General features: G+C 34.4%; 1 protein-coding gene across 3 annotated transcripts in view; it reads right to left on the bottom strand.

Annotated features, from left to right (window-relative positions):
* Positions 1 to 2663: 2663 nt before the first annotated feature.
* The window catches only part of LOC117176945 (arf-GAP with dual PH domain-containing protein 1-like), a 153632-nt gene continuing 139855 nt past the window's right edge, over positions 2664 to 16440 (bottom strand). For 2 of the 3 annotated variants that reach the window (XR_004467642.1, XR_004467641.1), the window contains exons 7-8: positions 6678 to 6764; positions 6557 to 6572 (exon numbers count right to left, since the gene is read on the bottom strand). The gene's annotated coding sequence lies outside the window, so the exon portion shown is untranslated. Of the gene's footprint in view, positions 2900 to 2977; positions 3024 to 6273; positions 6573 to 6677; positions 6765 to 16440 lie in introns of those variants that run through there. The other variant, XR_004467643.1, reaches the window with a different exon arrangement.

Consider the following 16440-nt stretch of genomic DNA (forward strand, 5'->3'; position numbering starts at 1 on the left):
AAATATTCAATGCACATTCACAGATACTTTTAACGATTTTCGGGTTAGATTTTTTTTAAAATAGCGCGTCGCCAATCTGTATCCAGATGATAGAGAGCGTGTAATTTTTTAACAATCTGCATTCCGACAGATTTTCGTGCATGCGTCATCATGACAAACGTACAACTGGCACTAGACTGGCACTAGACTGGTACGTAAACGTATTGATATGAATCTGACGGAAGTATACAAGTTCTAAATCTACAGTTGTCAGGAGTAGATTATTTTAAATCCATAAGGAGGTAGCCGTGGGGTCTAGAGGTTGCGTCATAATAAGCTTCCTGCGGAAAGAGTTTATCCTCAGGGTATACCTGTTTAGCGAGATGTTGAATTTCCGCTCGGTCCCTTGAGTTTTTAAATACTACAATATAATTAACGTTTAAAGAAATATCGCGTTGACCATGTTCCTGGTGAAAAATATTTTATGATAAAAAGATCACACTCAAATTTTTAGTGATGACTTATCTTGCTAAAAAGATCGACGACTGTGTTAGTTGACGATTCACGCATAAGATCGTCTATAATTACAAGTTTGACTCGAGGATCATTCCTATAGGCTGATGCTTGTGGTAAACCTTCACGAAATTTAATTCCCTCCCCGTACTCTTTTTAGGATGACTGCCACCAACAAAAGCAGTTTTACCACAACCCTGTGCACCATAAATTATAGAGGTAAATAGATGTTTCGACCGTGGATCCATGTTGAAGCATAAAGACATTACACAGTGTAATCCCTTTTTATCTGATTTTTTATTGTCTTAAAGATAATCGTAGAATGCGATGGTAAAATTAAATTAAAAATGTACATCAATGAGTTTATATTTTCACCCGCGCGCACGACACCCAGGCGAATAAGCTAATAGACCTGGTTGCAGCGGCCAGGGTAATTAGCTTATAACCCGGGCAGTCGTGATGGGGTGGCGCTGCCACCCCATGATGACAGATGTTGATGCTAGAGAACTTTTACCCGTAATATTACCGCAATTAACGCTACTACTTTTATCTTAGGCCCCTTGCTTCCTGGACTACAAGCGATTAATAGGCCGTATAGAATTCCGGGACAGCAGTTACTTCAGTTTTTGCAGCAACTTCGTAGCGAAGCAAATGTTCATGCGGCCGTGGCGTTTGATAATGTGGATAGATTCACTGATGAACAGTTTGAAGCTATTGCTCCTGTAACAAAGGAACAATTTAGAGAATTGTATGAATTTTGTGATCCTATTCCGCAGTTACATGGACATGGTGCCAGATACGTGAGGAAAAAAGATTTGCTGACTTTCCTTTGCAAAATGCATCAAGGTTGCGTCTCCAACAAGGACAGAGTCAATTGGTAACGGAAGAAGCAAACGAAGCTCGGATAAGTAACGAAATCTAGATGGATAGTGGAATCCAGAAATGGCCACATAAAGTCCATTTTTAAGTTCTTCGAGAAAAAAATCCCGATGGCTCATGTACACAATCTAAGGACTTCTTTCGTATTGCTGGTGCAATAATTAATCGATAGCATCCTGTTATCGAGATGCAAGGCGCTACAGCAGAGCTTACAAGAGAATATATAGCGAGAGCTCGTGAGCCAAATATTGTGCAAGCGCGCGTAGAAGTGGACAATATGCGCTACGGACATGCAAATTCGAATCGCCTGCATGAACTTCAAGTACCACAATTTCCTCGCCCTACATTAGAAGAAATACGCGACATAACAATTGGTGTGTATCAAGTAGAACCTGCCCCATCTTACGTTCAAGACAAGCTGCAACGAGAAGAAGATGAGAAGTTTCAACTAGATACGCGACTTAATTAACCTGTTTTGATCAGAGTACGAGTATTTTCTCGTTTCCGAAATGCGACAAGGTACCAGCTGTGGATAGCGTTCAATGATATCGACGACATAGGACCAGACAATAACGAAAAGCTTCTCGGTTATTACTGCACATGTAAGTCAGGGGCCAGAACTCTTGGCTCTTGCGCACATATTGCAAGCGTTTTATGGTTCCTGTGTTACGCACGTCACCAGCGACATGTAAAGTATCCTCAAACTTCCTTGCTACCAAGGATTCTAATGTTACTAATGTTACTTTGGGTACCATTTCTGCCTTTAAAGAAGTGATTAATTAGTGAAGTTAAAGTCTTGGGCGCTTAGCATTTGATCGTTTTGAGAAACGCGCTATATGAGTCAACGGTGTAGGCGAAAATGTGACAGACCGCGATCTGAACCGTGATTTCTATGTTGACATCGTTTTTGTAACTAAATCTTTTGTAATTCGTTCTATTCACTGATCATGAGCGCTTAGCGCCGCATAGCGCTAAAACTGTCCATTTTTTTGGATTCTTTTTACGGATATTTCATCCGGCACTTATAACCTTAAAAATGACAAAGTTTCAGCTAAATCCACCAAAAGCCATTTTCCCATACATTTAGTTCGGAGTCCTTTCTCAATTTTGTCCTACTGTGGCTGTTTATTATTTTTTTTTTTTATTCGAAAACAAACTATAGCCTGTTTTGGAAGTTCTAAATGCTAAAAATGAGAATTTAAATGGGCAGATATTTGAAAAAAATATAAAACAGACTTAGAAAATAATAACAATATTTATTTTTAAATATGTACAGCTTGATGCATGGCTGAGTTTAATAAAAAAAGTTGAGGTGGTCTTTCATCATCAGGAAAGGCCATTTGCCATAAATTAACTATTGGCCGAGTGCTTGGCCATTCTGGAGGTGGTGATCCTGCCAAAAGAGCTTGTGCAATTGGAATTGCAGCATAGCATGGTGGTATACGCCTTTCCTGTACAAAAGGACGTATAGAAGCGACAGGACGATTTATTGTCTGGAAAACAGGTTGACCGTATAAACCCATATTTGCTGAAATATAAAAAAACTATTAGTTATACAATTTTATGGTTTACTATAAGAACAGATTATATAAATAAATATACGCACATTTCTTCCAGTTGAACCCATGCTGACCATTTCCTTAATTCAAATGCTAGTGGAGAAAGAGAGATCTTATAACGTAATTTTAGAAATAATTAGCTACATAAAAACAAACTACTAAAATCATACTACTGCGAGTGTTCCATGTTTTCCCCCTATTCGACATAAATGTAAGGTAGAGATTCATAATTTTCAAAGAATCTTCATTTACAATTGACCGGTTTACTCGTTTTTTTCTTCGTCCTTGTTACTACATCACGCAATTTTGTTCGGCGATTTGTTCTAAAAGAGATTGAAATAGTTGGAGCATTGCAGACTACTATTTCCCGGATGGGTTAAAAATTGAATACTTGTGAATTTTTATAATTTATCGTTATTCCCTTAATTTTTTAAACGTGATGACTTTTTCCATCTGGACAGGTCACGTTATAGGCATAAAATTTAGGGCTATCAGATACAAAAGTGTCAATATAACTCCGTTTGCCATGCACCTCTAACTCATCCGTCATTTGACCCAGTAATCGACCCAATGGTGGATTGTACTCTGGTACATTTTCATGGCATGGTAGGGTGATGCTACACTTGTCTCGTCTTTATACGACCAGTTGGCGTATAAAACATCGTCATTGACGGGTGTAATATCCAAGAGTTCTAACTCTGGGTTTGTCAACAACTCCATCAATCGTTTACGCTCTTTAACAACTTCTGTTTGTGGTAAATTCTTTCTTTGACCGAATTTACCCCAAAAAGAGTTGAGAGAGAGTTTTGCAACGGAACGTAAACCTGGATTTTTAAAAATCATTTACGGTCCAACTCTATACCCTCAACCGGGGGATGCTCACGAAGATAATCTTCTTTTGACGCCTCGTCACGTTCCTTCCAACTCAAGCTGTGCATCGCCAGGAATACAATTGCTTTGACTCATAGACTCGCAAAACGCGTGACACAGCGAAAACATGAGTTTCCCGTGCATTCGTACGGGTAGCACTGGATGGTATACATTGCGAGGTGAAATTACATGACATTTGATTAAACAATCAATTTGTCTTAAATTCGTATAATTTTGACCAACTCAACCCTTACATTCATCTCCAACATAAATTTTTGGATACCCAACAGGAAATTTCCCCATTTTCGAAATAAAAGGAAATAAAGAGCAAACGTCAATATATTGTATTTTCCGTTTTATTTCACCTTATAAAAGCAAACGGTATTCCCCGTGTGACCTCCGAAAAACGCGTTGCGAGGGTTTAAAGCATCTTGGCGCAGCAGTAGGTGATTTTTTTAATATTCATGGATCTGGGGTGAAATTTTCTTCAATTTATCGTATTGACATTCCCAAATTTCGGCCAGTATGTAACAGTATGTAACAGCGGAATTAACGACATTTAGCTGCATGCTTAATTTCGAACCCAATTTCTCTCTCGACCCATAATAACCACTCAATGGCTTTAACAGACTGCTTATTTGCTCCTCTGTAACCGCCATTGGGTCTCTATTGTCATGATATCAGGGGAGTAGTCCTCAACCGGTGGCAAAGGACCGATATACAAATCATTTTCTGATATATAGAAAAAATGTGGAAATTTTCCTTTCTTTGAACCCTCCCCAATAAGTCCAAATGCCCCAATATGCCCATGCCACTAAGTGGCATGAGCATATAATTCAAACTGTATAAATTAACAATTCCCGACCTGCTTGAGCATGATTTTGGTGCTATTCGTGATTACCTTCGGACGGATTCTTGTACCTTTTACCTCCACCAAGTAACGGAGAATCAACTTCAGGTCAAATCCTTTTGCATTGTGTGCTATGCAATTTTTTGTACTAAAAATGTTCCTCTTACACGTCAGGTGCTCTACAAAATCGTTTATAACGCTCTTCCCTTTAAATATCAGCTGTCGTACACCGCAATATTGACATGATTCCGTAATATTTTCGTTTAATAAGCAGTCAGAGCAGACTTTCTGAGCTACACAGAGATTCGGCTCACAAACGTTTACCGAATTATCACCCTGAAGCGTTTTCGTTTGTCGTGTTTCCAAATCGTAAAACATGAAACAGATTCGTTTCGGGGAATTTGTTAGACGCTCAATGATTGCTGACATGTAAAATCCGTGGTTATACAGTCTTATGAAACTGCAATTTTTGCAGTAAAATGTCTCACACTGATGGTTTTTAGATTTATAAAAATCTACTACTTTCAAACAATTTGGGCAAATTCGTAAAGTAGAGCATACGCTCTTGCTACCGGAAAAAGAGCCTTTTTTACTATGTGTAAACAGTTCCTACTAAAGAAAAATCTATCACAAGAATTACATTTTATTTGAGGTTTATTAGCCTCATATTTGCAAGGGGGTATTGCCAGGCATGACCTGCATTTATTAGAACCTCTATGAGTAGACGGATTTGCGTAGCTTTTATTGCATGGTATGCAAAACTCATGACTACCCGCGGCTGATTTTAAGATAAAATGGGTTCAAAATTATTTTTATCAGGGTAAAACGTTATATTTACGATGTATCGTACCGTTTGTTCTGACTCGACAATCATAATTGTACCGTCATTTACTGGTGGAACTTTACCCATACCGAAATTATTAAATTCAAAAATAAATATGGCAATTTTCTCACGTAGGAGGTAATTTTGAATAATATTAACTTCAAATAATCCACAACCTAATTCAGGGATCGTTAAACCTGATTTGCGTACTAGTTCAGTAGTTAAGTCGCGCTGTAGTCGCCCCTTTGATTTCACAATACTCTCCTATTTAGCATGCAATTCTCCGCTACGAATTGTACCCCGCTCTTGGTACACACAGGCAGTAACAATAGAACGCGGGAGACAAAGCTTATCAGAGTTTTCAATTTTCAAAATTTATCTATCTCTAACACCCTCGTGGGTCAGCACCTTCCGCCCAGCAACGCGTATATTTTTTATAATATTAAATGTGACTACAAATGATTGGCCTAATTTAAAGTCATCGTTACTTTGGACGATTTTATAAATGAAATCCCAAAGGTTCTCGAAACTTAATTCACGTGCCGGGCGAAAGGGTAAACCTCCAGCATCTTTTGAATAGAAATCTGAATTAAATATTATTCCCGCATATTCCTCAAGGCTTTCAACAAAATTGATTAGGTATTTAAAAATAGAGGAAAACACTTTTTTTAAATAGTCAATAATATTTTCCGTTTCTAAAGGCTCCACTATTTTAATCTCAATTTCACGCCCATTCGCCTCAAATTTTTCAAAGAACCGTGATCAATCCCATTTAATAATAAGAAGACTCTCTTTCCTACCTGATTCTACACCACCCTCGTTTTAAAGCTGATGGAGTTGCTCAGTGCATTGATGCTGCTGCAACTGCTGCTCTATTAATTGCTGCTTATGCATCTGCTGGTGAATTCGCAGTTGAGAGCCATACATATTTTCTAAGGTTGCGGCCCTCTCGTCCATCTGTATGTTGTATTTCTCCTCCTTCTCCAAACCCACCACGTCAACTTCCTCCTCCTCCTCTTCCCTCCTCATCCTCCTCCACCAGGCCCTTCACATTAATGGCTCCCTCTTCATTTCCTTCTACATCCTCGTCCAGCTTTTCCTCCGATTCCAAACCCATTTTTTGTTCCGAAAAAAATGGTCAAATAAATGTTTTAAACTTGATGAAAACTTTTTAAAAAGGATGGAGAAATTTACAAATAAGTACCTTCTTCAATGTCCTCTGCTTCCGTTTTAAATGTAATTTCATTACGAATTTCTTTTTCCTGGACATGATCTTGTTCATCAATGGGCACTGTAAGGTAAAAAATGCATTGCTACTCTTATGATTGTATTACAATTTATTGAATAAACTTTTTATGTTCTATTAAAAAAAAAACATATTTTTGTAAATTATTTATAGGAAAGTGATATTTTATATGTTAATCATTACCGTTAAAAATTTTATTTTCATTTTGTAATAAAATATTTCAAATTAAAATTAAAAAAAAATATTTTATAATTTTGCACCTTTTAATTTTTAAGTTATTTTAAATAAATACAACATACTTATCTTTTGATACAAATATAATATTAATATGAATAAATTAGCTCGTATAAAATCAAAAAAATTATGAACTCTAATTAATAGATTTCAATCATGGTAATGGGAAGAGTTAAAACAGAAAAAAATTTCAAAATATATTTAAAACAATTTTTAAACTGTTTAAATATGTATTTTCTTAAAATCTATGCACCTCTTTTGGCTTATACTATTTTGACTATGCACAAAAGTAAAAATATATTTATCATATAAATATTTACTCTAGGCATACTCGAAGAAAATAATTTTTTACGTAAAAAGTTTCAAGCGTTTAACGGTAGATGACATTTACACGATTCCTACTTTCATTAATTTCTAAAAAACTTTCATATTGATATCTTATTTCGTGCGGAATGTGTAAGGTAAAAATTAAAATGTCTGTAAAGTAAGAATCGGATAAGTTTCTTATATCCTTAAGGGCCTGTGATACTTCGTCGTGTGGTCAATTGGGTACAGTTCCCCCGGCTATATTTCCAAAAAAATAAAAATGTTTAAAAACTGAATTTGGAGATGCTATAAAATATCATAACGGACGTCCTCAGACTCGTTTTTGAGGGATAATAACAAAAAAATTTATTGTGCTAAATAAAAATGTTATGCATTGTTTTGAGGTTACGTCGTTTTTCATATCTGCCTTTCCGATAATTTGAAAACTATTGATAAAATAAACTTTTTTAATTGCCTGAAAACAAGGTTAGTTCCGGGAGATTAGTTTTATTTGCAAGTCCAAAGTTTTCGGCCTAAAATATTTTGTAGTTTGGAAGTAACGCTCGGGATAATTGTGACACACATAACCTTGAAATATACACACGTTGTTAGCAAAATCAATTTTTTTTAATAAACACAAAAAAAGTGTGCGGGGACGTCCGTTAGCATGTTCGTTATCATTTCCCAGATTTTTACGACAAGATATTTCTTATCCTAGGAAAAAAGCCGGGGGAATCTAACACTAAAAAAATCGATACTAATTCCTAAGCGCTATGCAAATTAATCACATTTTGCTAAATTAAAACTTTTTTGAAATAACCTACAAAAAAGTGTGTGGGGACGTCCGTTAGCATGTGCGCTATGATTTCCCAAATTTTTAAGACAAAATATTTATTATTCTAGAAAAAAAGCCGAGGGAACCTAAAACTGGTAAAATCGACAATTTTCTAAGTATCACATGCCCTTAACCATAACGGAGATTAAAATTTAAAAATCAATTCTGTTATTTTTTAAACTTGCTACGTTTTACTTTTGCCGTTAATAATGGTAGAAATGACGATGTTTACAAGGTTTAGAAATTGAAAAAAATGTAATTAAATTCCATTTAAACCAGAGACTGAGAGCGACATGCGTGAAGAGCGTAAAATCCGCTCCTCGCCATCTCTTCTCCTCTTTATATTTCCTCAGCGTTACGAGCGAGGGTGCTTTATGCGAGTTCGCCAGCTTCGCGAAAACGGAGACTGAGTAGCCGAGATACCACCGGGAAACTCGACGTTGCCAGATGCGAGCTTCTTCGTGAACGCGCGACCGCGGCGAAGCTCGCCGTCTGGACTGCAGGTAGAAATCATGTCAAATTCATCACTAGCGAGCGGCTACTCGTATCATAGATACGTTATTCGGTATCTAACCCGTTCCCTTGATCCATAGGCTGAATTATAACGAGGAGGAGAAGAGTTTCTTTGTTCGGGGCGCTTATATAGCAGAATCAGGGGCGGGCCCAGAAAAATAAAAACGAAAAGGGACATGTAGAGCCAATTAAACCGTTCTATGGGGAAAAGTGTCAGAGTCGAAATTTAGACCCTAGTTTGAAGTTGCAGCTCTTTATTAGAACCTGCTTTGCCACTATTTAAACTTATAGCCCCTGCTTTAAACTTTTAACTCCTAGAAAATGAAACATTAGAGCCTACTTTGAAGCTGTAACACCTCTCGGAAGCTACTTTGAATCTTTAGAGTCTAAATTTTTGTAACTCAAGACCCTACTTTGACCCTGTTTAACCGCAACTTCAATAATGACCCTACATTGAATCTTTTGAGCCTACAATGTTCAAACTTAAGGAAAATAAAGTAAAAATTATTTTTTACTTAGGTTAATTGAACTCATTGGTCATGTTAATTACTGAATGCACATTTAATCAACAAAAATATATAATTTAAGATTTAACCTAATTGTTATTAATTATTTATATATGAATCAATACTTCTTTGCAATGCTTAATCACAGAAGAATATTTTCTCTTAAATGAAAATGCTGAAAATTTGTATGAGAATGATATTCATCATGGAAAATTACTATATATTGTCGATTAATAAGTAATTATAAACATTTTTATCAATAATTAATTAAAGTTTGTGAATTAAACAGTCATGTGGGTGATTGAGAAACACAAGAAATTATAAGAATAAAATATTTTCTATCGCTAACCAAAAATATTATGTATGAAATAAAAAATTTGAAAAATATATTAAAATATATATTTTTAAATTATAATTATATTCACAGATTTTCATTAAAATTTTCTTAAATATTTTGATTGCTCTAATAATTATTTGACTCTCAACATCATAATGATCTGTACATTTGGATCAATTGGATCTTATTTTATGGTTCATAAGTCAGACTCTACAAAATAGTCGTCAATGCCTGCTACTGGTATAGTAAATAAATGACCTAAAAATGGTTTCTAACCGCACGCAACACACAACTACACTCTAAGAACGTCAGCCATCTGGTTTGAGTTCATACATGATCCCGCATCAGATCATTATGATCTCAAAAGTCGATCATTCACTCCGCCCGATCAAAATGCTTTTGAATTCGATATCATTTTTGTTGCATATCAAATGATATTGATTTCGGTATCATTTTGAACAGTTTTATTTGCTATGAATGTATATTGAACTCTTGAAAAATCGTTATAAATATTTAACGACACAGAAAGTTAAAAAAAAGTAATTATTCAATTATTTGTCTTGGATTTGAAAATATTTTGTACACTGAACTATTGGACAAGTGCTAATGATTTTTATAGAATACATACTAACGCGTTCTGTTATAGCTGAATCGGTTAGTAAATACTCAGTGCGTGCGTGCGATCTCGGGTACGTTTATAAGTACTTGTGGTTTTTCAATGTACTATGCTTGAGACTCATAATTAACAAATTCTATTAACAATATGTATAAAAAAATAACTGCTAATAACCTTGACATTTATATCACTGATATTATTTTATTTTCTATCTGATACATAACAAAACTTGTTTATATTCATCTATATTGGTGTGAGATTATAGAGAGAATAATTTGATGCCACAAGTCCTACAGTAGTAGTTTGAGCTTTTAAAGAGGGTCTAATTTATCTTAAATACAGACCCCACTTTGACGCTAAACTTTGAAAAACGGCCGATTTCGGCTTATTTAGAACCTACTTTACAGATTCCAGCCCCTAAGAAGGTAGGAGATACGGCTTCAAAGTAGGGCCTAAATTTCGACTCGGGTTAAGAAAAGAGAAAAGTTACTTTTCTTATATTTTGTTCTATTCGTGAAAACCAACTCCATTTTGTCCACATAAACAAACTTTTCTTCATTATGCTTAACACTTTTATATTCAATATAATAAATTTTTATGTAACTCTGCCTGGGATTGCTTATTAAGACATTCCAAAATAAAATGCAAATTGTATTTATCGCAATTACTTTAATATTCGTTTCTTATTTTGCATTAAATTATATTTTTAGCTAAGCTAAAACATGTAATATTCCAATAAATTGATATCATTACAGTTTATATTATGCATGGAAATTAAAATATACTGATTCTTATTGCCTTGTATATACATAGATTCTTTATGTTTAATCTTGTTTTGTACGATTAAAGAAAAATTATGCTTCATGTCAAAAAAATAAAAATATTCATAAAAAATTTGTAAAATCTTGTTCGTTGAATAAATGTTGTCTCGTTTATTCTCGTAGCTTGTATCGTTTGCACACAATTTAATATTTTGATTCTCAGTTTTGTTTTTCATCAAGAAAACAAAAACTACTCATTCTATGAAAAAAGTGATTCATGACAAATTTGTAGATCTCTTTTATTTGCAAAATTTTTGTCGATCTATCTCTTTTCGTATTTTGCTTTGTTTTAACTTATTTAGTTGTTAACTAAAATTTTGTCAACAATTACCACGCCGGACAGACAGACACCGACGTAAAAACTTGTTTTTCTGACTCAGGGGGCCTCAAAACATCGACATTAGATAAAATTCGCGAAAGTCATTTCTCGCATAAAACTAATACCTTCTCAATATGGATGAAAATGCAATTCACTTTTTTTGTGATCAACATTTAAATTTTCGATTTTTTTAAACAAAATTCAAAGAGCTAATAAAAGAGTAATGTAGGGCCTTGAAAAAATAACGTTTTTCTCTTCTACGCGTTTTTCCATATCACGCTTTTTTCTACTTCAAATGTCCATTTTCGTTTGGTTTTTTGGATTTTGAAAATCCTATAACTTTTCTAATTTTGATCTTATCCAAACAAGCCATGGGAATAAATTGTGCATATTTTTGTGTGCTATAAATAACTGTCGATAGAATTTTGAATTTTTGAAAAAAGTGGTCTTAAAAATTTTGGAAAAGCTTTAACTTTTTTAATTGTTATCAGAAATGGCTGGTTAGCGAACGTAGACATTTGACTAAATTCGCGAAAGTCATTTTTCGCATAAAACGAATACCTTCTCAGTATAAATGAGAATGTAAAAAGAGCATTTTTGACGTTTTTATATTTTCAAATATCGACAATCAAACTTGTAATTTTGAACATTTCAGGTGTGGGTATGGTAAAGGTAGTTTTTTAGGGGTCCTGCCAAACATTCTCACTGACTCCATCATTCGTAGGATAAAAGAAGCGGATTTTGGATGTTCGTATATTTTCAAATATCGACAATCAAACTGGTTATTGTTGACATTTCAGGTGTGGATATAGTAATAGTGGTTTTTAGGGGTTTTGCTAAACAATCCCACCGACTCCATAATTCGTGGGGTTAGAAAAGAGGATTTTGGACGTTTTTATTATGTTAAATATCAACAATCAAACTTTAACAAGGTAGGTTTGAATAAAGGGTGATGTGTAAGGGCAGGTATCTGTTTAAAAACATTTGTATTCGACAATCCTTGCCGGCAAAATATTATTTTTTGGCCTTCTAATTGATTTCAGGAAAACAAAAACTAGAAAATAATTTTTTATTCCATTCATATGAACGTTCACAACTGAATTGTATGGAAAATTAAACTAATTTGTTCCTAGAAAATAAATCTTCTCCATTGAAGAATCATAACTTCGCTTGCGAATGTAATTTTTTTCTTGCAAAAATCGCTTTTGTCGAATTAAAATTAACTTTTTTGATGTAAACTCCTGTTAAAAAAACGAAAATCCAAGGACAAAATTTGGACAACAATGAGCAAACAAAAAATTCTATTGTAATCTGAAAAAACCAATAAAAAAATTTAGACAAAAATAAAAAAGAGGAAAGAAAAATGAGAATGTAGACAACCACACCCCCTTCCTTATCTTTTTCTTTCTTTCGTCTTTTTTATTTTTATTATCATCAAATAACAACAAAATAACATTCAAATGAAGGAAAAGAGAAGGAAGGGGATGTCGTTCACTGCCTTCTCATTTTTATTTCCTCTTTTTTATTTTTGTCTGAAATTTTCTTTTTTTTTTGTTTTTTCTACAGATTACATAGGATTTTTTGTTTGTTCGTTGCTTTCCAAATTTGGTCCTTGGATTCTTGTTTTATAATTTTTTAAACAAGATTTTGCATTAATTTGATTATTGGACGTTAAATAGGACTTTTAATTTGGATTTTAATCTAATTTAAATTTTTTAAATTTTGATTCACTTTTGTGTTTGTAATTCATATTTTTGGTTAAAAATTAAACTAATGTGGTAGAAAGTTGAAATGCTTATTCAGAAGTTAATGATTTATTATTTAAAAATGAAAGGATTTAATAGAAAATTATTAAATTTTGTTTGATGATGGACGTTCTTCATTATTTCATGCCAGTACAAAGATACTGGTAACTTGGAAGAAAATGTTTAAAAAAATTATTGTGGAATTTCCTCGGCCAGCGACATAGCCAGGTTTTTTTTCGGGAGGGGTTTGGATTTTTTCTGAAGGGGGCTTCAGATTTATGTATAGGCAAAGCCTGGGGAAAAAGGTAATTGAATAATGAAATAACTTAGTTTCTGGAGCCCAAACTTCACCCCTGGCTAAGCCACTGTTCTCGGCAAGGCTCGCGAAGCTCGCGCCGAGCATCTTCATGCAGAGGATTCGAGTAGCGCCCAGTCTCGCTGCGAGTTCTCTCGTCAACCAAGAAGCACGCCTTTGAGTTTTGCGTTGCGCATTGCAAGGCTTCGAGGTTCACCCTGTTTCCCTTTCCTTCGCGTAAGCAGAGTCGAGCACCACAGCTGGCCACAAGTTGCTCAACCATTCCGATAGGAGACTCCTCGAGATCACTTCTCTTCTCCCCACAACGAAACTCGTGACACCCAGTTAAGTCACGCTACTCGAGGACTGCGGAGAGAAGAGGCTGACCTGCCTTGCGAGACTCTTTAGCTCGAGAAGAGAAAAGGGCGAACGACGCTTCGCTCTTAGCCCCTGATTTAAACCTATTTAGAAATGGTTATTTAATTATTATTACTCATTGTTTATCACTTATTTTATTTATTAGTTATCCAAAAAATTAAATAAAAGAAAAGAACAGAAAATATTTTTAAAAATTTTCAAAATTTATTTGTTCTTAATTGTGAAATTTTATTAGCACGTAAACGTTCATTAGACCATTTTCTTTATACCCCAAAACTTTTAATTCGATTTCTCATTTCATTTGGAATTTGTATGATAAAAAAAATGGTAAAGTAGGAATCGGATGAGCATCTCATACCCTTCTAGTATTTTAAAAATTTCCACACCGACACTACACTCTATTTAATATTATTGTAAGTATAATAATAATAATAATAAACATAATAATAATTATTATGTAATTATATAATTATTATGTGGCTCAGTTGGTTAGACACTTGGACTTCACCTCAGAGGTCCGGGGTTCGATCCCTGAGCCGGTACTTCTGGAAATTTTTCAATGTACCTTTACCGAGGTTCTGGTGGTTCGGAACCCACCTTAAGCTGTAGGTACCCCCATCGTGCACTTGACTGCAACCCAGTCCGTCAATGATGGTGTAAAAACCAGGCTTTGTCCAATATGTCTGGACAGACTGCTCTCATCAGATCACTTGATTGCATTATAAAAATGCGTCCGTGACTGATGATATATACCAGGACAGCCCCGTGCAAAAATGATCAAATAAAAAATCCAACTCTAACCAAAAATGCCTTCGACATGTTGGGCAGTATGAGCCTGTGACAACATTTCGACACTGAAATGTTTTTATGTATTAAAATTTAATTTTTATTTATTAATAGTATTTAATATTATGTTAATGTATTAAATATATATTAAATATTATATGTAAATATTAAAAAAATGAGAAAATATTTAATGAAATTTAATGAACATTTTTTCCAAAATTATTATTTAATAGTTATTTAAAAAAACTTTTGTTAAATAAAATTCAGTTAATGTTGAAAATCATCATCAATAATAATGATAATATACTGATAGATAATTGTTAAAACTTAAAAGTTATTGAAATGTTAAAAAAATATGAAATTAGTAAAATAAAATTTGTTTTCAAAATTTTTTTTTTTCACATTATTACTTATTTTTAATTAATTATTTTTTTGCTGTTTGAAGCAGATTTAGTTCTTTTTTATTCATAATGTGTCCCTTAAGGGTTTACATGATTTCCATTCCTTATAATCTTTCCGTTTAAATCTATATTTTTTTACAATCTTATCCTTACTATATATACAATTATTTACAACTATTTACATAAAGTCTTATATCTAGTACCTTATTTCTATTTCCTGCGACAGCGCAATTTAGGACTTATTAGCAAGCGAGAGAGAGAGAGAACATGAGAACGCAAACGCATCTTAGTCTACTTAACTTTTACTTTACCATAACTTACAATTTTCACTCTTCTAATCTAAGCGACTTCCGTTTCCTTTTTCTTTCACTTTTTTATACCTCCATTTACCTTTTTTACGTGCATTCTTTCATTCTCCCTCATTCGCTCCTCTAGCACCCTCCAACTCCTTCATCCATTCTTCTCCTAATTCATCTTCCCCTAGAATCTTAACTACATTTTCTTGTCAGCTTCCTTTATCTTCCATACTTCTCCTACATCCTTCCCATACATGCTCCCATGTTTCCTCCTCTCATTCACATATTCGACACTTTCTGTTTTTTTCTTTTTCCCAGTACATCTCCTCCCTTACCTCGTTTCCCAGTCTAAATCTTGCTATTCTGGTCCACCTTTTCTCTCCCCATCCCTTTTTTAAATACTTTGGCACCCCTTCCTTTTTTATCATCTTATACCATTTATTGTATTTTGATTCCTCAATCGCCCCTTATCTTTCTATTAATTGTCTTTCCTTCTCCCTTTTTTCCAATTCTTCATAGTTTAGTCCAGTCCCGTCTTCTATTTCTCTAACATTAAAGAACTCCCTCCTTTCTGCTTCCCATCTCGTTAATACGATCGTCCTCCCTCTCCTTTCTTCTACCTCCATCAAACACTTTCTCGCCAACTCCCCTCCCTTTCCCTCCCTCAGCTTCGTCTCAAATTTCCATGCCCTCTTTCCCGCTCTAATACTTAACTTATCTCTTTGCGCTTCTTCTCTCATCATATATCCTGGCGTGCTCCAGTCTGCCCCTAGTGTTCACCTTATATACCTTTCTTGTAAACTCTCAATATCTTTCCTTTCTTTCCATCCCCATATCTCTGCTCCATAACCTAATACCGGCCATACCAGCGTATCAAATAACCACATTCTCCTTCTCCAATTTTTTTAACCTTCTTTTTCCTATTCCCCAATCTGTTTCATTACCCCTGCTTCTTTTTTTATCCTTTCTCTTAATGAGATGTATGATCTCCATTCGTTTGCAAGATATATCCCAAATATTTATACTCTGACTTTTTCTTACTTAATTCCTTTCCATCTCCCTGTCCATTCTTTCTTCCTTCCCCCTCCTTTTCTTAACCTCATTATCTTTGTTTTTTCTACATTTACATTCAGCTTTTTCCCATCTAAGTATTTCTCTAATCCTGTAATTAATCCCGCCATCCCTTCTTCATCCTCTGCCATCAACACCATGTCGTCTGCGTATGCCAGTGTACGAGGGTGGATTGATAAGTTTCCGGCCTGACCAAGAAAAACAACGCTTTTAAGAATTTTTTTTTTTTATTTCTCAACATAATCTCCTCCAAGGCTGATAC

The sequence above is a fragment of the Belonocnema kinseyi genome, chromosome 7, assembly GCF_010883055.1.
Source record: "Belonocnema kinseyi isolate 2016_QV_RU_SX_M_011 chromosome 7, B_treatae_v1, whole genome shotgun sequence".
In the NCBI taxonomy this organism is placed as follows: Eukaryota; Metazoa; Arthropoda; class Insecta; order Hymenoptera; family Cynipidae; genus Belonocnema; species Belonocnema kinseyi.